General features: G+C 37.5%; 1 protein-coding gene across 1 annotated transcript in view; it reads right to left on the bottom strand.

The window, feature by feature from the left end:
* Nucleotides 1–21,856, bottom strand: part of slitrk5 (SLIT and NTRK like family member 5) — a 293,958-nt gene extending 272,102 nt beyond the window's left edge. The window contains exon 1 of the mRNA XM_083522308.1: nt 21,516–21,856. The gene's annotated coding sequence lies outside the window, so the exon portion shown is untranslated. The remainder of the gene's footprint in view (nt 1–21,515) is intronic.
* Nucleotides 21,857–23,093: the final 1,237 nt, after the last annotated feature.

Raw genomic sequence — 23,093 nt, 5'->3', positions numbered from 1 at the left:
GGAAGATCCTGAGTGACCTTCTATAGAGCTCTGATCTTAACCCTAAACACCTTTGGAATGAATGTGAACTCTGACCTCTGACTGCACCCTCAGGCCTCCTCACCTCATCTACATCAGTACCTAACTTTACTAACACCCTCGTGGTTGATGAACTCCAAAAAACAGAAGAGTGGAAGAGAATTATAGGAGCGATTTGGGACTTAATGTGGAATGCGATGCTCAAAAAGCAATATAACAAGCTATCTATTTCTTTCTACATTAACATTTGGAAACTATGGCTTGATTAATTTCAATGCTACCTCAGTAAGAACTGCATTCTAAAAGTTACAGTGACACCTCATTAAAGATTGGGGTCTGATTGGATACAGACACCGCTCAGGGGTAACTGGGGTGTCTCTGTATCCAATCAGAGACACCTCAGGGGTAACTGGGGTCTGATTGGTTACAGTGTTACCCTTAGTGGTGATTGGGGTCTGATTGGTTACAGTGCTATGTCAGTAATAACTGGGGTCTAATTGGTAACATTGACACCTCAGTGGTAACTGCTGTCTGAGGATTTAAATAATATACTGGACTGTGGATTTGATTCGTTACCGCAGCCTCCTTAGAGGATACTGTGGCTTAATTGGCTATAATTAATCTTTGGGCAGAATTTATGTAGAGTAATCCCCAGTTTACCGCGGTGGTTACCTTCCAAAACCGCCTGCGATAAACAAAATAAACACGATAAACGGACGCCACCCCAAAAATGATTTAATCACACATTCCAGTGCTCATGTTAGTTTCCACACTCCAGTGTTCTGTATTGTTTAAAGACTATAATCACACTCTTGAGGTCACCCAAATGAGGATGGGTTCCCCTTTTAAGTCTGCTTCCTCATAACATCTAAGGGAGTTTTTTCCTTCACCACAGTCACCATGGCTGCTCATCAGGGAACGCATCGTTCACCTTCACTCTTAAATTCTGTAAAGCTGCTTTGAGACAATATCTGTTGTGAAAAGCGCTATAGACATAAACTATAGACTAACCCTAGACTCTGTTTACAGTAGCACCTTTAGTTGAGACTCTTTGAGGGCTGAAGTACAATCTTTAGCGATCTATAAAACAAATCATTAAATGATAACAAATCAGCGACAAGGAAATTAGCAAGAATTAAACAAACACCTACAATCTCTTGCTGTGCCACAATTTCATTCTTCATTGTTGCATTGAACAGTGGAAAAAAGCTTGGGACAGAAAGACTGGGGAAAAATTATATATATAAAAACACGTATATATTTTAACGTATTTTTCACTTTTTTTTTCTTTTATTTGAGGGTTCATCAACAATGAATAGAGCAACATTGATTATTTTTGAAAAAAGGGAAAAGCGATCCAATACAAAGTTGTTTTATCTAGTCAGCCAAGTCTCACTAATTTGCTGACCAATGACTTTTGGTTTGTTTTTGATTAGGCCATCAATAGCTTTTTGGACTTTATTGCTAAAAAAATAAAGAATGAAACATAATCTGCAAAGCAAGCATTGGTGAAGGATGCGCACCATTCTTAAAAAGTACAAATTCACTGCTTTAAAATCACTTCATACAAGGTCAGGGAGCAAATTTACATGCACAAATAAAACACACAGAATGACGGGTAAAGAATGAGGACGAAATCTTCAAAGAATAAAAACCCTTTTCTTATATACAGCAAGTTTCCTCATCTGTTTGTTGTTCTCGGGTTCTCCACTGCATGACTACCCAAAATTACTAGTTGCTTAATAAAAATCAAAATTTAGATTTTTATGCAGGTTTAAACGGCTTGTACCCTGAATAGAATAAGATGAATTGTAACATAAGGGCCAGAATTGTACAGAAGAGGTAGAATGTATACCTAAATGTCACACACTCCCTTGATTGCAGCCTCCTTGTCTCATGTTGAACAGGTTGGCATCATGGTTATATCAGATTGAGCCTTATTTGATATGTGAATGCAGGTTATTCAGTAATTCAAAAAGCACAAAAACAGTAACTGATGCTTCAAATTCTGCTTGTTCCGTGACATTTGAGAGTCCGGGCTCAGTGGGACAGCTGAAAAGGTTTTGATGAATAAAAAAAGGCAGTGGATTTCAAAGTGGACGTTGAGGGATAAGCGGGAGGTTGACGCCTCGCTGAAAGACTGACAGGTTGTTGAGTCACGGGATAGAATTAGCTTTGCCGCGTAGACTAGCGAGGGCATCCTTATTTCATTTCGAACCTCCAGCTGCTACAAGCAATCCACATGTCCAGCATGTGAGGCCTCCAGTTCTCACAAAACACACAACTTTCATTAAACCTGATCATTGTCTCAAATAGCCGCAGTATGAATAGCTCAAAAGCTGATTGTACGTTACACACTCGAGTGACATCAAATGGTGTAGGTCCTGGAATCACTGATTACATTGAAAGCTGAGAGTCTGCCTTAGATTTGTTTAGGTGAAGGTGACCATTCCATGTTTAGATTTCCAACTTTTCTTGACGGTGGCTCCGTTCCAATGCTGTAATCTAATGGAGGGGAAATTTAAGGCAGCCTTGTTCTCGAAATCTTATTTACTTTGAGAATCAACCTGTCTCTGGAACTTCTCGCTCTATTTCAGTAGTACAAATTTGGGATAAGTCATCTTGGCCTGGCAGTCTGTTAGAGCAGGTGGAACGGTGGATCATTTGGTACAAAAAAAGAATAAAATCTTTTTTAAAAATTCACATTTTTGGTCATTTTTGTGGCCTGCAGGGTGTTTTAATTAATTTTTTATTGCTTAGATCACCACTTTTGCCTAGAACGATTTCCTGCACTTGTTTCGGTCGCAGTATTTCTTCTCTACGCATTAATAAAGTTAAATGACAAGTCCAGCTCAAAAGCACTGAAAACCCTGCTTCCAGTTTCAACAATGCTTTATAAAGCAGGGTTTTTCTGCTTGACAGCAACTAGAAGGAGATTATAGAGTAGACTGGACTTAAGGAACACACTTTTTTTTTTTTTGTGTCGCCCCCGGGACTCTCTTTTTGCAGGAAACCAAGCTCATAGATCTCATGGATTCTGCATTACTGTGAGCAGAGTTACAATATATATAGGATATACAAATGCATTTGATTGCATTAGATATGTGTATGGCCCCCCCCAACAACCGCTCCCACCCCTCCGTCTACGGAAAAATGGTCTTGCGAAATAAGAAACTGGTCCATGTTTTTAAAAAGGTTCGTACCGCTGTATTGGAGCGTCTACGTTTGACAAAGTGTGTTGTGTGCAATGCTCTTTTCATCCTCTCAGGGGAATCAGAATCAGTCATAACAGCAAGATTTATTTATAAATGTTTAGTTTAGATCTCGGAACACGAAAGTTTCTTCGGTCAAAATGACCCCCGATGCCATCTTTGTATCCAAATATTGTACAGACTTTCTAAAAAACATCAGTGTGGCCAGACTTTGTGCATAAGGTCATGACCATAAAAGAACAAAAAGTCGAACAAGTTCATGGAGAAAGAAAATAGTAACCAGTTTTAACATCATTGGTTATAAAAAAAAAAAGAGTATCTTAAAGAGGCAGACTCTCTCAAAAGTAAAGATAAGCAGAGGTTGATCACTCTGTGTCTACAAACTGTTTAAAAATCTCACAATAACAATTATAAAGACTTTGAATCACTTTTTATCTGAAGCACATTATTTATTCGAAAGTTTCCAAGAACTTGAAGAATTTTCTTTGGGCAAAAGTCTATCCTCGAACCCTCGGACAGCACTGCATTAAAAACATATGTTTCTGTTATGGAAACCTGAGAAACACCTCTAGAATTGTCTGTGTACACAGTTTGCTGTGCCATAAACAAACACAGGTTAAAGCTCATGCAAAGAAGAAGCTATACGTGAACATGATCTGTAAACGTCGGCAGATTCTCTATGTTAGGCTCATTTAAAATAGACTTGGACTACATTTTATTGGGTTTGGTAATAGGGAATGGCATGTTTATTTGAAATCGTAAAGTAGTGAAGTAAATTTAATTAGCATTTCGGTTTTAATACAATTACATTATCTCGTGTTACTGTTAGGAAATCGAATGCTTGACCCCATGACATTTGTAAATAAGTACAGAGAAGTAGCTAAAACAATAATAAAAAAAAAAATGATAAAGGATTTCACAGTGGCATCGTCACTATCCTGATTGGTGGTATGTTATATCCGAGACCACTGAGGACTAATGGAGCACCTTTTGGATACCAGTAAGGACCATCAGGACACATTTACCTTTAAAGCATCTGGCAGAAGCCCTTATCCACTTACAATTATCTTATTTATACAACTTGGTTAAGGGCCTTGCTCAAGGGCCCCAGATATGGCAGCTTGTTGCTGCTGGAATTTGAACTCACAACCTTCTGTTCAGAAGTCCAACACCTTAACAATTGAGATACCAATGTTACAGAAAGACAATGACACTATTAATCATCCAGATTCCAGTACGTTTTATTTATAATGATTTAATGATCTACACAAAAAAAAACATGGTTTTAACAGTTAAAAGCATAAATTTGACGCAAATTATAGAAAACAAATGCAAACTAAGATACTTGAATCTGGCTGAATTAGCATTTAACTTGAAACAAAGCTACATTTTAATTAGGCGCTGCTCGGAAATCAAATGCTTGACCCCATGACATTTGAGAGTTCAGTCTGGAGAGACAAAAAAAGGTTTTGATAAATGAAAGAAAAAAAAAAAGAAAAAAATCAGAGGATTGCAAAGTGGACGTTTAGCGGTTAGCAGGAAGTTGACGTTGCGCTGACAGACTGACAGGCTGCTGAATCTCGGCCGATGTCAAAGGAGGAAAATGTCAGAGTGAAAAATGGCAAAGTCAAACTCTCCTCTTCAGGCAGACAGATCAGAAAGTGTTTTTTGTTTAAGGGATAAGTTATTTAGCCTAATAATAATAATAATAATTATTATTATTATTTTAGGCTATAAAATAAACAAAAGGTAGCAGGCATTGAGTAATGTTAAAGATAAAATTAGCATAAAGCTCAAACTGTCGGTTTTTTATTATTTTAAAGATATTAGTGTTAAATTAACATTTTACATTAGTTTACATTATTTTAGCCACTGATTAGCATTAGGCTAGAAGTATAAATTATTAAATTTAAGAACAGTATGTAACAATCAGATATGGAACAAATACATGGCACATTATCGTGGTTCTGCATAAGAAAACCGAATGCAGGTTATTCAAATTAATTAACAACAAAATAAGAACTTGCTCTTTTTTAATTAGTATTTTAATAACAGTGATTGAAAATGGACAAACTAGCATGATGGCTATAGTACTATCAAGAGGTGGAAGTATTGAAGTACAAATACTTTGTTACTGTACTTAAGTAGATTTTTCTGGTATCAGTTCTTTACCTCACAATTACATTTTTTATATATAAAAAAAATATTTGTAATTTCTACTTCTTACATTTTCAAAACAGGATCGATACTTTAGTTTGAATCTATTTGGTGACATGAACGATATTTTTTCTTCTCATTGCGCCGTTTTAAGCACATCGACCTGTTTGTCATTGTGCGGCTTTTTCAACCTACCACTGTTACCGCTGGTGTATCATTTCCTGGCTCTCACACACCACAGACGTAGGCTAGTTTACGAAGCTTACAACGTGCAATCCAGAAGGCAACAGAGGGAGTCAGCGATGTAAACATGACATGAGGACAGAGACATTCCTCATCACCTGATCATTATCTTTTCTCTGCTTGTGTTTTATATAGTGGATGTTCAGCGTGGATACATTCATTTGATAACATTTTAAATTTTTCTGTATTATTATATTAATATAATGTAAGGTAGTTACCAGAGTCAGGTTAAAACAGGTATTAGCAATATCTTCTTTTTACTTAAGTACATGTCAGAGCCCAAACTTCTTTACTTTAACTCGAAATAAAAAAGTGTAGACAGCACTTAAAATTGAGTATATGTACTTCTACTTGAGTGAAGGGTGTATTTCTGGCATCTCTACTCTTTCAATGTTACCTGAAAATAAAGAATTGTCACTGAATGCTAAGCAGTTTTTGACTACCATAAACAATTAGCATTAATTTATCCAGTAAAAAGCCAACAGATAATTGAATGTAAAAAGCTCTCAATGCTTTATTCCCACAAGAACTACCCAAGAACGAGTATCTTTACCACAGTATTTGTTGGCAGAGCTCAAAACATCAGGGTTGCTCTTATATTTTATTGTTTATCTGTACCTGTGTATTTGTACTATGCATTGACAACAAGATCAATCGATCTTTCTCTCTCTCTACCATGCATTTTACAAATAGGACTTCAGTGTTGTCCTACATGAATCAGTCCACCTCAGGGCCTTGGGGTCAAGTCGCAATCTGATTGGTTAAAGCAACAACTTCAAGCAACAAGGTTTTTAAGCGATAGGACGATAGATATCTTTGACCCCCGCAACACGTGAAATATGATTGGATAGGAACTTCAACCAAAACTTACAATCTTCTACGATCAGCGCATCTTAGACAAAAGCTATGAAATGAAGAAAACAGACTACTGGGAATAATTTAATACATATTCATGAACAAAAACGATTAAAAGATAAGTTTTGCCCAGCAGAGAAGGCCCTGGCTGGCCCTGATGGCTTGCCACACACGTCTCTACGTGTATGTAGAGTCTCTACGTGTATGTAGAGACTCTACAGTATGCACAAAAAAGCAGGATAAGAATTCAAATACAAATCAGTTGCTGGAAGACCATTAAAAATTTTTGGCAGACAATAACAAAAAACGCATTACACCCTTTACAGGAAATGTTGTATTTATACTAATTAAACAAACAAAACCCGTGCTGCTATGGTTCCACGACTCGTTCCATGGCTAGTTACATAACTTTATTACGCTGAAAATAAAGTAAACGTTATCTAAGACAAAACACATACGTGTGTGGTCATCTACTTGTCATAACTTGCACGACGTTGGGTGTTGTGACATAAGTATTGGCACACGGTAGTTAGTTTATATAAACAGCTTTCACTTTTCAGACTCACATGCACACATATGCTGTACATATGCAGATACGGTCACGTATGTATGTGTACACACAAATTTTTACACCAAATTGCACGTGTGAAAATATAACACTTGCCACGATCCTATTCTTACACATAAACACACGTATATGAACACACACCGCTGTGACACACATTCTTTTGTTCCACCATTCACCTGTTTTCCTTCAGGGCAAACATTCTATAAACACACAGCATTGCAAAAATATGTATGTGATCATGCACCTTTTGCATGGTCTTTTTTACTTAGATTTTTTATATTTTTTAAATACTATTTCTTTCATAAAATCACGTCATCACGAGAACATAAGCAGCTGCTGTTATTCCAAAAGTCATTCATTATCATTACGGTTATATAAGATGTGTGCATCCTGATAGGCTTCATTAACTTGTAATTTTTATAGACATATCTTAATATATAAATTTTAATAATCTCTTTGGCAGCAAAGCAGTAAATGATGAATTTGTCTAATTAAAATGGGGTGTGGGGGGGGGGGGGGGGGGGGGGGTTGTCAAATGTTCAGGAAAGAAAATCCGCAAGGTGAAAGCGTCATTATGGAAATGACGGATCGTGCCGTTTTATTGATTTTTCTCTCACTTAAAGACAAAAACTGTGCAAAATGGGAGTGTCCGAACTAGTTTTAAATTCTTTTCAGAATTTATGATGAGTAAAATCAAATCCATTGTCATTAAAATGATCCATATCGTCATAAACATTCACAAAATCGAGTAAGAACTAGACATAATTACATTAAAAGCATTTAATATACACCACTTGTCAGTACAACTAAGATGTTGCTGGTGTTTAATAATTCAAGATGTACAATCATTCAAGATTTCGAAAGCATGCATTAAGTAAGGTCTGTAAATATAAAATATAATAAAATAAGGAGGAACAAAAGACGTAGAAAGAAGAAAATATATCAAATGATAGGTGGTATTAAAAAAGAAATTGTGCAAATGTTTGGATGCGCAAAGGAAGTACAAAAGTACATGTTATAAAAGGTATAACTGACCAAAATCAGTATCAATGATGACAATGTAATCATTTGTCTCAATTTATCAAAAAAAATAGGAAGTAAATTTTGACATGTTGGTATGTTCAGAAAAAATTTGAATACAAAAGTGTAAGATATTGATTGATTCAACATTTTTTTTGTTGTTGTAACCAAAAAAAGTAATAGATTTTACTAAAGAATTTCACTTTTACTAATGTCGACATGTTTATCTATTCACATTGTTCCCCACCCCCCAATTTTTTTTGTTATTAATTTGTTATACATTTTTTTTTTAAGGAAAAATAAATTAAATTTTTTACAAAAAGCAACATAAAGTAACAGCATTGTGATACAAGACCAATATGAGGTACCGGCAAATGTAAGGTAGGACCAATTTGAGGTAATTGCAATATAAACTACCATCAATTTGAGGTAAAAACTATGAGAAGTAACAGCAATTACCTCACCTTGGTCTTAATTTACACTACTGTTACCTCACATTGCCTTCAATTCACATTGCTGTTACTTCTCAGTTTTACCTCAAGTTGATGGTAGTTTATATTGCAATGTGAAGTGAAGGAAATGCGAGATAATGTGAAGCATCAGCAAGGTGAGGAAACAGTAGTGTGAAGTAAGACCAAGGTAAAATAATTGCAATATAAACTACCAGCAATTTGAGGTAAAAACTATGAAAAGTAACAGCAATGTGAAGTGAAGGCAATGTGAGGTAACAGTAGTGTGAATTAAGACCAAGGTGAGGTAACAGCTATGAGAAGTAACAACGTCAATAAAGAGCTACAGTATGAGAAAAACAGCAATGTGAGAAAGTGGATTTTTGTCTAACCAGATGGTGGTTAAAGGCTCCAATTCTTGGGCTTTGCATATTACACATGTCTGAGGAGAATTGGGCTACAGGGGCCTTTTTATAGACGCTCGTTGACGTCATTACACGTGTGTGGCGGGTGTGCGAATTAGGGGGTCTTTATGGGGATTCTTTTCCCATCCTCATAAAGAGAAACAATAAATAGTTATTATATTATAATGTGTTGGTCTTGTGTGTATTATTCACCAGTCACATTAATATAAGTGTGTTTTATAGCTTGATAATCGAAAGTGACAGCATTATGGATATTCCCAATTATCCGGCTCACATGGACTGAGAGGAAGACGCAATCGATCTTCCTGCGACAAATTTACAAATAAGATAATTGCAATTTGTATGTGGTGAAATGAAATCGGAAGACATTTAGCTGCATCTTTTCTTCCCTGCTTTCAGTTCTGTTCCTAGCCATTCAGAAAGTGTGAAATATCCATGTAAAGCTCCTGCATCAGACAGAGGTGTTCTTGAGGGATCAGCTGGAGCCAGAAAGCCTGGAGGCCCTTTGCCCCAACAAGAGAAAAGTGAGCTGTATGCACTCTCTCTGCATTCGAGGCTCATTTGGAACTAGATGTGTATTTATACGAAACTATTAGTGTGGGATTGGAGCCATGTTTTTATTGGCTGGAGGATCTACATTACAAAACTCAAATCAAAGGAAACGTGTTCTTAAGATTAAACATGTTCGAATTGGATAGGACTTTACATCATTACAAGCTCTGACGTGACCTGACAGAAAGAACACGGAGAACTTCGAGTCAGACGGCAAGTCAGAAAAAAAAAGGGGGGGGGGGGTGTCTAATAAAGGGTTGTTGGAGCGAAAGAACACTGAAAAATTATTAAATGAGTGTTTATTAGGTATTAAAGCAGAGCTGCTGATTGGTCCGCTGCTGGAACCAATCATCAACTATCAGCTGGTATTAAAATTATCAAACATCCTTATCGTATTAACATTTGAAATCTGAACCTGCTGAAACTGTAAAATGCTTGTATTTAAAAAAATAAATAAATAAAATTACCTTCCTCTCGCCAACCAGTCCGAATAAAATATTCCCAGCCACACTGTAATAAGTATTTTTGTCTCTGTACGGAACTCATTTCCTCTTACGGGGTTGTTAATTGTAATAAATGAGTGTTTAATACGCATCTACATAAATTTTTTTAGCAAGCCCTTGATCCTTTCTTTCCCTACAAAGCGATACTTAATGAAGGTGGGCGGGGCATCACAGAATACCATCCCTGGGGATGTGTGAAATGTGTACAACTTAACAAGGCAATAATACATCAATATAAGGGCTTCTGTTAAATTATTAAAACATACAGGACAAATCCAATTTGGTCTGGTTTTATCTCCAATGACTCTGAATATTTAATACCGCACATCCACCAAATGCCAGCATGATCTAAAACCCTAACGAGCCCCTCTTTATCTCGTCGAGAATGGCCACCTCGTTGTTTTATTCACGAAGCTAATCTTGGAATCGCACATTGATTTAGGGGGGGAAAACGATCGAGGTCAACATGGCCGAAATTCCGACACAAAAGACGGAATATTAAATATATGAACTTGATGCGAATGGTTTTATTAAGATTATGCTTCAGTTATATGAACATTTGGATACATTAAAAAAAAAAGAAAAGATGACTCCTACATAGGGTGCCAATACGTTTGCAATACTCTGCTTTCCTAGGTTTCAGAACAACAGCTTGTAAATCATTTATCTAAATAATTGTAAAGAATTTCCCAAGTTCCAATTAAAGCACAGGAGAGCTAGACTTGCAAATAGGATTTATACTCAAGCGGTCTAAATGCACAATTCAGAATATGGTCCAATACCAGACTTAATCAGGTCCAAAACAGATTCCAAGAGGTGAAGCCACAAACACGGGGGTGATCGATACACAACTGAACAGATACGCAGATTCAAAGGGCAATCAATAGCGCTACAATAAAAAAAAGGGTCACAATAATAGACTGATAGCTACAATGGCTATGCAATACATTAGGGATGGTAGGAATCACAGATTCGCATCGGTGCTTCGGCATAAAAGTTAGTGATTTAAAAAAAGCGTGCGTCAGATACAAGTTGGCATTTCTATCGCGATGCATTGTTTTGAACACGTTTGCATCGGTAAAAAAACGATGTATTTATATACAATGGTTAGTAGATGTCCTATACTTTTATTGTTAAGAAAGTGACCAAAGATTTGTAAACGATATTTTATACATAGATTGATTTCTTCTCAGCAGACACAGCACTGCTGCCACGCGAATATAACGCATCACAACAGAATACAGATTAACACGCCAGAGGTAGAGCTTCATCTTTCTGAAGATAAGCTTTTAATCATTTAGCCATGCATTTTAAAATCAACAGGTACTTGGGTAAATCTGTCAAATCTGTACTGAATTGCACAGCATCATGTTTTTTCAATGCATCATATTGCATCGAATCGCATTGTGTTGAATCGAAGCGAAATCAGATCGAAATAGGGGCGAATTGGATCGGTAGCCGCTTCATGCGTATATTTATTGTATTGTATCGTTGGCTATGCGTTGAGATGCGAATCGCATTGGCCTCAGTTTTCCGAGATGCACATTCCTAATGTACATTTCCATTTGAGGCATTTAGCAGACGCCTTATCCAGAGCGACATACAAAAGTGCTTTGTGCTCAAGTGCTAACTTTAATTTCTACAAAGCAAACTTGGAAACGGCTAATTTAAATGTTTCAGAAAGAGGTAGGTCTCCAATTGGCGCTTAAAGATAGTCAGGGATATGTGGAAAAAGTTCATTTCACCACCCTGGTGCCAGAACAGAGAAAAGCCTTGAAGTGTACTTACCTCTCATTCTGAGAGGTGGTGGTACCAGTCGAGCAGTGCTGAAGGATCTCAGACAGCATGGTGCAGTGTGAGATGTGATGGGGTCTCTGAGGTAGGATGGTGTTGGTCCATTTTTGGCCATTGTATATACAATGGCCGGGAACTTACACAGTAGAATGTGCAACTAGTAATGCTTTTCATGTACTGATAAGATGGACAGATGCATTTGCAGGTTCTGCAGGTTTTAATTAAAAAACTCGGATAAAGCCTAAAGAATAGATTAACTAAGGCAATATCTAGAAATGTGAGTCGAACAGGTCAACAACCTTAGTGAAACTCGGTAACTTCAAAAGAACGGGGTCATGGTGAGCGGATAATTTGCGAGAGAACAGTGGATACTTGGGGGTTGTAGAAATATACAAACAAATCAAGGAGCAAACAAGAAACAGGTGCAGGCAATAAGGGTACATGAGGGACACAACCAATGACATGATTTTTTGCAGAGACATAAGAAGACCGAAACAAAAACAGAGCGATTTAAACAAAACAGAATTTGGAAGTGAGATATAGCATTGCTTTATCATACAATCTGGAACTTTTTGCCTGCAGGGCTTTGCACAGTGAGATTATTGATGACAACGCTTTGCATTCAGATTACGTCCCCCTCCCCCCCGGTTCTCTTTAGCAGCTTGGATGTAAATTCCCTGTAAGAATTGTGACAGTATTTAATAAGATGGTCAAAGGTTGTAGCTTGCGAGTTGGTTTGTTGGCCTGGTTAAATGGGTTTATAGGCAGGCTTTGATAATCTGCCACTTGGTAGACTCCTCTGTGAAGTCTGCTTACTACTCTTAATCTAGTTCTCTGGAGCCTAAGTGGAAAGGAGACTTGTACCCCAACACACAGGAAGAGAGTGATGTCTGTAAATCTCCTGAGGATTTTCCATATCAGACCCATACGAGTCCCAACATCATTCTTGCTGGTGATAGCTTGTAAGAGCCTCTGAAATTCTTGTTTAGATGTTTATCAGGTTGGGGGATGATACGTAACAGACAGGTCGTAATGATATTGGAACATGTGACAAAAGCATGATAACACATAAAATTAACCGTTATCAGTCGCTGTGTCTTTACAGAATACAAAGGATCTGTAGACCTCCCGAGATGTCCATGACAGTGGGGAGTTTGGTAAATAGAATTAGAAATAAAGTAGTCAGGGGAGTGGTGGCTCCAGCGGTTAAGGTGCTGGGTTACCGATCGGAAGGTCGGGGGTTCAAGCCCCGGTATCGCCAAGCTGCCACTCTTGGGCCCTTGAGCAAGGCCCTTAACCCTCTATGCTCCAGGGGACCCTTACGAGAAAAATAAATCAAGGACTATGACGTCGGAGCGACGTGGGGCCGCCTTCCCGTGGGCTCACCACCTGCAGGAGGGACCGTAAGGGACCGGTGCTGAGAGGATTGGGCAGCAGTCAAAGGCGGGGGCCTTGACAGCCCGATCCCTGGACATGGAGAAGTGTCTGGGGAATCTGCTTAGACTGCTGCCCCCGCGACCTGAATTACGGATAAGCGGGAGAAGATGAATGGATGAATGATAAAGTAGTCAAGTCTGTGACTAGATGGGACAGGGTTTTGCATATTGTTTACAATTCACAACTTCTTCTGAATTCCTGGATGTCCAGGACCCATCATAAGATATCCTGTCTTTTCAATTGTGCCATCTACAAAGATTGTATCAAATGTCTCAAGACTAAATGGTGTAACTGTTGCTATTCTAACCACATACCTTAACACGCCTGCGATTTAATCATGGACGGCAATTTAGAACAAAGAACAATTGTGAAATTCCGAATAAAACTAAGCAAATCTGCCACAGTGATGGTTGACATGGTTTGACTCTTACGGCGATGCTGCAATGGGTCGTTCGAGGCGTTTCGAGCGGCACGTGCGCTTCTAGAGTGGAGGAACATCATTGGAGGACAACGGGAGATCAGGAAGATCTTAAACGAGCTTGACCCCATAAAACATCGAAATTATTCAGCAACTTGCGCATGATGATCGTCGGAAAACAATCCACGTGATCTCACTTCTGCACCCGCCCTACTCGCCAGATTTCGCCCGAAAAAGAAGATCCAGCCCAGGTCGCAGTTTTAAGGAAATTGGACTCTAAGATACTGGGAAAATTCGATATAATTACTATATAAAATAAAAAAACTAGAGGTTTCTGATAGATTAAGGACAGATGTAGTAGTAACCCTTCCTCTAAACGAGGAATATGAAGATCTGTTCTGTTTCTTTTGTTCATTCCTGAGCTTCCCTTGAGCAGAGAAGCCAAAAGGTGCTTCCACAAAACTAAAATATCAAATGAGTCTGACAAAAAAAAAAAAGGTTGATAAAAATAGGCAAAGCCAGAAATTATTACAACTCCTTTGTGGTTTTAGGTTCTACCCAGGATATGTGTGGCTCCATCATGCCGGTCCATTTCTGCTCCCTTCTCATTCGCAGATCTCCAGCTTTGTATGCTGATCATTTATGGAGAGCTACCTGTTAAATGCATTGCATTTTAAAGGATGAGAAGATTAGGATGTCATTAAAAAAAAGGCAACACAGCAACTCAGGAGGTCTCAGAAGATTTTACTCATGGAGGCCTTGAAGACAGATGGCGTGTTTATGAGGCCATATGGCGCTACCAAATATTTGCAGAGGCTAGCATTTTGTATGAAGGCCACTTGTCACCATCTCATCTGAGATGGTAGGGACTTCGTACATTATTTAGGTAAAAATCTTTGCTCCTCTTACCTGCTTGAGAGCAATGGGACCAGAGGGCCCAGCAGGATAAGGTAAGATTTCTTAATGGTGGCAGCATTCAAACCCTAGAAATAGATGAAAGGATGCCATTTTTGTATCCAGTTGCTGTGGATGGTTGGATGCAACATCGAGCTTGTGCGTCTAAGATTTGTCCTCCCACAGCTTTAGTTTCAGGAATACACAATGAAATGTGCACGTCCTCTACGGGGCATCGCACCTGCCAAAAGGTCAATCACACAATCTCTGTGACAATGTGGTGGCAGCTTGGCAGTTTGGCAGCCAGAAACGTTGGCTAGGTCTTTTAATCTGTGTCTCTCAGGGCTCTCTGTGTCAGTGGAGTTACAGGTGAGAATGACAGTTCTCAAAAAAAAGTTTCTCTTGTTTTTCTGTGAAATCTTCTGTGGAAATCTATAGGTGGTGGGTTGCCAGGCAAAGGGAATTTACAGGAAATGAAAAAGTAAGAGTTTTTTTGATAGAAATCCATTAAATAAATCCATGGATAAATGGACAGATGCAAGAAATGAAGAAAGGATTACATTTTATTACATTTATAAATGAATGAACCACAGTCATGACCTCTTAGGCAGATCCATGAACACATATATAGGTCTTTCCCACAAAGCCAGCATTATTTGCTAAATGATTGCTTTATTAAATTTGATCATATTTAACCGTCAATGTGCAGTTAGCATCCAGTCAGAAGTTTCAAAGTTAGTTATGCTGTATAAAAAGTGCAGATGCCGAGTGGACCAGTGATGGACAGTAAGGAAGAAAATGTAATTCGTCACAGTCCTTAAGTAGCTGTTAGTATGGTACCAGTATTTTGGGGAGACTTTTACTTCACTACAAGTCAAATATCGTACTTTTTACTCAAATACATTTTGCAAAATCAGTCATTCCGTTTTATTTATGAGGATAAAATCTGGACTTGTTTTTCAATTTTTGCTTGGTGGTCTTTAATTATCACAAATATACAGTTCAGCATCAGTTCAACAGCAAGCCGAACATTCAGAGAGGAATAAATGATGGAAGAAACTCCAGACTCGAACTCGGCACGACACAGGTGGACCTCATTTGTGCGATTGTTTGAAAGAAGGTTGTAATTGAAATCAGTGTTTGACTCCTATCAATCTATTATTAGATCAGTGTGCTGAGGGACACAGAGTCTTTTCACATAAACTGAGTTAATTAAGTAAAGTCATGTGACAAATGATAAGAACATTATTAGTTATAATAAATCATAGTACTTGGATAATTCAGTACATTTGAAGGCAGATACGTTTGTACTTTTTTTCCTCAAGGGAAGGTTTAAAGAGACACTTTTACTGTGGTCATTTTTGACAGAATCTAACGATACTTTAACTGAAATGCATGGCTTGTGTACTTCGTCCACCACTGGAGTAGAGACCAGCTCAGTGCAAATATAGAGGTGCATTATGCAGAGAAATGAGGCAAAAATGGCTTGTGACCAACAGGTGTAAGAGATCATGTACTGATGTAAAGCAAAATAAGCAGAGAATCTGGTAGAGAATAAGGTATAAGGCAAGCAGCCTAATAGTATAAACACCATTAATAATGTACAGTATATATATATATATATATAAATAATGTATAGATGTTCCATGTTCTCCATTTCCATGACCAGGATCATGATTGATTCATAGTGGTGTATACTTAAGCATCCAAGTTCTGATGGCTCACAGGCTGAACTTTGTGCTTAATGTTACTGTATCAACCTAAACGTGCTGAAGCTCCATGTGCTCTGATTTGTTCAATTATTTATTCATTCATTCATTAAGAGAAAAAAAAAATAAATAAAAACAACTGATTCTTGTCACATTACCACAGAACTTTCCTGGTACACCTGAAACTCCTAAAAATGTCAAACATCCATCGTGCAGAAAACAAAACTGGAGCTCTGACCCCCTGTGTGTCTTTAAAACAACTACTAAATCACAACTGGATTCTGTTTTGTGGGTCCCAATGCGACGGTGGCCAAGTAATGCAAAACAAAATAACGAAGGAGTCAGACGTAAAACTCGGTGACAATTCAAAAAAGAATTGGTTATGGGTAGTTTGGGAGAATGTCAGAAATAAGAAAATAAAGGCGAAAGAACGAACAGAGAATTTTGAAGAAAGAAAGAAAGAAAAAACAAAAAAAGAGAAAATAGACAAAAGGAATTTAAAAGATAATTAGTAAAGAGTTAAAAGGAGGAGACATTTTTGATAATCCTTACATTTAAGAACACTTTGTTTTACCATTAATTTTTTATTTTTTCAGCCAGATAGGAGGACATCTTGCAATGTCATTTCCTACCTCGGTGCGATTCCCGCCCCTGAACCGAATATCCTTAAGCTCCCCACATGCCTGGGACAATTCCACAATCATTGTCTCAGACCATTACCCCCAACCACCCTCACCTGCACTGCGCCCATAATCGGCTCTGTAGCTCGAATTCTAGCGTTACAGAGCAGCACACTAAAACTTCTGCACCGTGACCCCAAAGAGCAAAAGTTTTTGTTTTGAGTTGTTTGATGGTCAGTGTCCACTTCCTCGTTTTCCCCACACCTGCAGAGGTCATTCTGTTGTGGAAAAAACAAGATGTGAAAGAAAGGAGCAAGTACTGAATGACCTCAAGGAAGGATTTAAAAAAAAAATAAAAAAGGTAAGCCATGTAATACAGAAAAGAAAAGGGATGTAAAACATAATTTAATAAAAAGTAATAATTTTTATGCAAATGAAAAAGTAAGAAAGAGAAGAATAAAAAACAAAAAATTAGGAAAAGTAAAAAATGGAAGTTTTTAGATAGAAAGCAATAAAAAAAAATAGTAAAAAGTAAGAAAAATAAGTCATTATATCATTTAATAAAAAGATCAACACATTTTAAATGCAGATGAACAAGAAAGAACTGAGAAAAAGAGAAGGACTGAATTGAACCAAAAAATTTAATTAAGGAAAATCTAGAAAAAGTAGAACAATGAAGCTAGAAAGCAATTGAAAAATAAAAAAATAAAAAGAATTGAGAAATAAAGAATGAATGAAAAAAATTGAATGAAAGAACTGATAATTGAGAAGTAAAAGAAAAAAGATAACATAAGAAAATGTATTTAATAATATCAATGCAGTTAAAATGAAAAAAGAAAGGAACAAAGTGAATACATAATGAATTTGAAGTAAAAAAAAAATGAAAGTGAGAGTGGAAGAGAAAATTATGCAAGTGAAATGTTAGAATCTGTAAAAAAAGACAGTGAAAGAATGTAAGTGGAGATAAAATTTGAAAAGCAATAAGGGGGCTAATAAAGAAGGAGAGAAGCACATGTGGGATGTGGAGAAAAAGAGAGAGAGTGTTTGTTGTGTGTGATCCTCTGTGCTGTAGTTGCTGCTGTAAAGCGGCTGAGAGCTGAAACACATGCGCTCAGATTTCAGGAGAAAATCCCACAGCAGCGAAAGCTCCATTCGCCTCGGGCCAGACGCCGTGTCTGCACACGTCTGACTCGCATTCCAGATCCTGCAGATAGGCTTGTTCTTCAGCTCTCCACATCACTAACTCTTTATCCATATCTCGCTTTGAAGTGCGCCGTCACTGCTCTTAAACCGTGGGTGAAGCTGAACACACACAAGGCCTAAAGGTCATTCACATCGTTGTCCGTATGAACCACGAATTAGGGATGAATAAACGAATCAAAGAGCGACTGCGGTGATTATTTTCCCATAACAGCATGTCCCCAAGCATTTTATTCCTCCGATATTACAGAATAACAGGCAGTTCCTGTGCTTACTTTCAGTAAAACAAATAAAAACTATTATTCCCCTCACTGGCAACCCTTTTTTTTTTATAAGAAAAAAGAAAAGAAAAGAAAAGAAAAGAAAAGAAAAGAAAAGAAAAGAAAAGAAAAGGCCTTTCCTGGTGCAGCTTTACCTGTAACTGCTACAAAGTCAAACATCTTGCAGAAAACAAAACTGTACCTCAGTTCCCACGTGTTCCATCAAAAGACTCCTGAATAACAACTACATTAAAGTATTGCAGGTTCAATAGAAAAACACACCCACTTTCTTTTTTTCAGTATCAACAATTTATTATTATTTTTTTTTTTAACCAAAGTAAGAAGAATAATCAAGAAAACAAGAAAAGAAAAGATTAGATAGATAGATAGATAGATAGATAGATAGATAGATAGATAGATAGATAGATAGATAGATAGATAGATAGATAGATAGATAGATAGATAGATAGATAGATAGATAGATAGATAGATAGATAGATAGATAGATAGATAGATAGGAGAATTAAAAGTGGGAGGGGAAAAAAATGTAAAGAAAATTTTAGAAGCTTACAATAAAGTAAATACAAATATTCCCACTTTTCCCCATTCCCATTTTTTTTTTTTACAATGAAGAAAAAATAATAATAATAATAATAATAATAATAATAATATTGTCATGTTTCTAAGAAATCTAATAAAGAAAGATGATGGAGAATGAAAAAGAAAAGATGGATGAGAGAACAAAAATATTGGAGAGCGCAAAAGATGGATGGATAAATAAAAAAAAAAATCATAGAAAAAGACAGGTAGAGAAAGAAAGAAAGAAAGAAAGAAAGATTATAGAGAAAGCGAAAGGTGGATGGATGGATAAAAAAAGGAAAGCAAGCAAGACAGGTGCGAAAATGGAGAAAGAATGAAAGAAAAATGTAAGTGAAAAAAAAAGGAGCGTGCATAAATAGATAAAGAAAAGTGAAAAAAAAAGCAAAAAATGATGGAGAAAGAAAGAAACAAACAAAAAAAGAAAAAAGTGTAAAAAATGATGGAGAAAAAGAATGAAAGTGAGAAATAATTGACAGCACATAGATTAAAAAAAGAACAAAAGAAGCAAAATGATGGAAAAAGAAAGAAAGAAAGAAAGAAGCTGATGTAAGGAGATAAAGGTGGTAACTTGAATATAATTATGGTTTATCCTTTTAAAAACTAGCTGTACAGTGTAATATTTGCCCTCCAGGACACGCCTATGCTCCTGATGTGATCTAATAAAAGTGGCTTGGAGATATATAATTATCACAGCAGGAATTTATTTTGCCCTTGATCTTCAAGGTGAAGGTCATCTTTCAGTGGTTTTAATTCGGATGGTGTAATCGTATGTGTCACTGGTCAAAAATGTGATCTAAGCTTTAGGACTGAGGGAGAAACAGAAACCTGAGCAAGTGCACTTAGTCATTAAACAGCACAGCTCGAGTTCCATCCTTCAAGCAAAGCCAAAGAGTCCAGAGTGAAGCTTCACATCAGCCCACCTCACAGTTAGACTACTGAAACACAGGGTTATGAAGATGGGGCTAAACATCTGCAAAAGTGAAAAATGATGAAGAAAGATTTAGAATGAAAATGAATTGATATTGACATCGAAAGGGATGAAGTAAAGAAAAAATTGCAAGAAAGAAAGAGAAAGGTGGGATAAACAGAAACTAAAAAAAAAAAAAATCCCAAATAAAAGTAGTAAAAAAAATAAAATAAAGAAAGAAAAAGTTGAAGTAGTAAGAAAGAAAAGAAGAGGAAAAAAAAAAAGAGTGAGGAACACCGTAAACAAGCACTGAAACCATGTAAATAGAGAAAGAAATGAAAAGATAAAAAAGGAAAAAAAAAAGAGAAAAGGAGAGAAATGATGACCGAAAAAAAAAAGTGGGGGAGAAAATTTAATATAAATAATGAAGGAAGGAAGATAAAAAGGAAGAAGGAAGAGAAAAAGACTGAGGAAAGAAGGAGGAAAGGAAGGGAGAAAGGCAGGGAGAAAGAAAAGAAGGGGAAAAAAAGGAGCAAGAAAACAAGCCAGGGAGGAATTAAAGAGGAAGAATGGAAAGAAGCTAAGATTTAATTTTTTTAGCAAACAAGATACACAGAACACGAGGCATGAAAGGAATGAGGAGTTGAATAAATAATAGCAAAAGAAAAAGAAAAAAGTTAAAAAATTCAAATGAAAAATGAAGAGTAAGAAGAAGAAATGAGCAGAAGGGGAGAGATGGAGAAAAAGAGGGATGATTTAAAAAAGGAAATCAGGAAACATGTTTATCAGCGCTGAGGTGGGGGAAAGAAATTGCAATCATGTGACCACTTGGTAAAAATTATTAGTTTTATTATTATTATTATTATTACTCATTTTTGTTAATGTGAAGTACGCAGGCGAAAGGTTGCACAGGGACTTCCTGTTTGAGCGCTGTGTACTTCCTGTCCCTGGGATGAAGTCATTAAGAGTGAGTTAGCTAACATGCTAAATCACTTATAAAGACAGCCATTTGATTATGACCTCCAGTGCACAGGCTGAATTATGCTGTGTTTATCCACACACACACACACACCCCCTGAACCTGAAGGCCTGTTCTCTAATACCAGATCCACTAATTTAGCATTTAATGCTAATCAAGGCCACTCAAGGACATCTCCACCGCTTCTTGTGGGATTTCAGTTCCATTACGTTTGACAGCAAACTCCCACAATCCCTCATTCTGTAATTCACACTAATTCACAAGCCCATGCTAGCTGCTAACCTGGCAGCATTAGCAAACTGTCCGCTCCAATTTCGGCTGCTCAGGCACAGTTAGCACGGCGCTATCAGCTCAGAGGAAACGTTATTACAGAAACTCGCTACGCATGTGATTTCCCAGTGGAATTCAATTACCAGGGAAAAAAAAAAAAAAAAAAAACAGATTCTCATGACTTGTGTAGAACACACATAGATCCAGAAGGCTTTGAGGGATTTTTTTTTATGAGAAGAATTCAATTTCCATGAGTGAGGTTTCTGAGAAAATATGCATGTGGTCAGACGTGAGACGGTTTTTGTTTATGTGTGATATTTTTTGCAACGTTTCGTATTTCTCACAGGCATGAGAAGATGATCTAATTTAGATCACTTATTTTGAGAGGAAAAAACCAACACTCAGCCAAAAATATATTTACATACCATCATGCTTCACTGTTGAGATGGTTTTGGGCAGGTGATGTCCTCCAGACATGTTTAGAATTGAGGTAAAACAGTTTCACCACCACAGAGAATGTTGTTCCTCACAGTCTGAGAGTCCTTCAGGTGCCTGTTGGCAAACCCCAAGTAGCCTTCAGTGGGTTTTCCACTGATGAGAGACTTCCATCTTTGTAGTCATCCTAATATAAAGCCTAGATCAGAGGAGGGCTGCAGTGATGGTTGTCCTTCTGGAACTTTGTCCTTCTCCATCTCCACACAGGATCTCCAGAGCTCACTCAGAGTGACCATCAGGTTCTTGGTCAACTCTTTTACCAAGTACCTTCTACCCCTGAGCTGATTTCCTCCAGACATAACCTTTAAAATTGAGGCCAAACAGATTAATCTTGGTTTCATCAGTCCAGAGAATCTTGTTGCTCACAGTCTGAGAGTCCTTCAGCTGCCTGTTGGCAAACTGCACTGAGAAGAGTCCATCGTCCTGGCACTTTGTCCCATCTCCATTTAGGATCTTCAGAACTCAGTCAGAGTTACCATCAGGTTCTTGGTCACCTCTTTCACTAGGTACCTTCTCCCTTCCTCAGTTTGGCCAGGTGACCAGCTTTTAGAAAAGTCCTAATTGTGTTAGACTTCCTCATTTTCAGAAGTATGGAAGCTTTTGAAAATCTTCAGCACAGCAGCCATTTCTTTCCACCAGATCTTACAACAATCCATAGCTCTCCAAGCAGTTCCTTCAACCTCATGGCTTGACTTTTTCTCTGACCTTCATTAAGCTGGAAGGCTCATTAGAGAGGTGTGTTCCTCTCCAAACTCCTCCTTCCCACAGGTGGGACTCTAATTAAGGTGTAGAAACATCTCAGGAACGTTCAATAGAAATGGGAGGTCTTTTTTTTTTTTTTCTAAGGGTCTGAGTACTTTAAAAACATCTCAATTGTTTCACAAACTTCAATTCATTTCAGTAAATGTGTTGCTATGATGTGGTTTTAAAGCCCTACATCAAATATTGATACAAGTCGATATTTACAACGCAGCTGTTAGGAAGCGAAGGAGGAGGAGGAGCATGTGGATTTTAACGGCATTGGCAACGCGTCACACGGCTTTTATTAGCCAATCTGGCTAATAACTGCAAGCTAAGTGTCGCTAGTGATGCGCTGTAAACGCTCGCTATTAAACTTTAATCCGGCGCATTTTGTTTCATTCGTTTTGATGCAGCTTTCCATAAAGAGCCGCAGTAAATAACGTTCTCGCTTCCTCGCACACGTATGCTGTTCCGTGGGGAATGAAAAGATGCAAGGGCTAGTCGTATTCATGACAATAGCTCCGAACTGAAACGAGGAATGAATCCCATGGAGAAAGTGTGAATAAAGGTGGCTAAGTAGTGCACACATTAGCGTTTCAGGATGCTAACGTTGCTGATGCTGACTTTTAAACATTTCTGATGACCGTCCGATTTTGTGCGTGTGTGTGTGCGTGTGTGGGCGGGAGGGAAAAAACTTTGCTAACGAAACAATAATAAAATGAGAGCGGAACAGCTACACAATACTGTGTGTGAGAAACAGTGACACG

This window comes from Silurus aristotelis (assembly GCF_946808225.1).
Source record: "Silurus aristotelis genome assembly, chromosome: 20".
NCBI classification, from domain to species: Eukaryota; Metazoa; Chordata; class Actinopteri; order Siluriformes; family Siluridae; genus Silurus; species Silurus aristotelis.
Note: the sequence above shows the minus strand (reverse complement) of the source record. Positions and strands in the feature narration are given on the sequence as shown.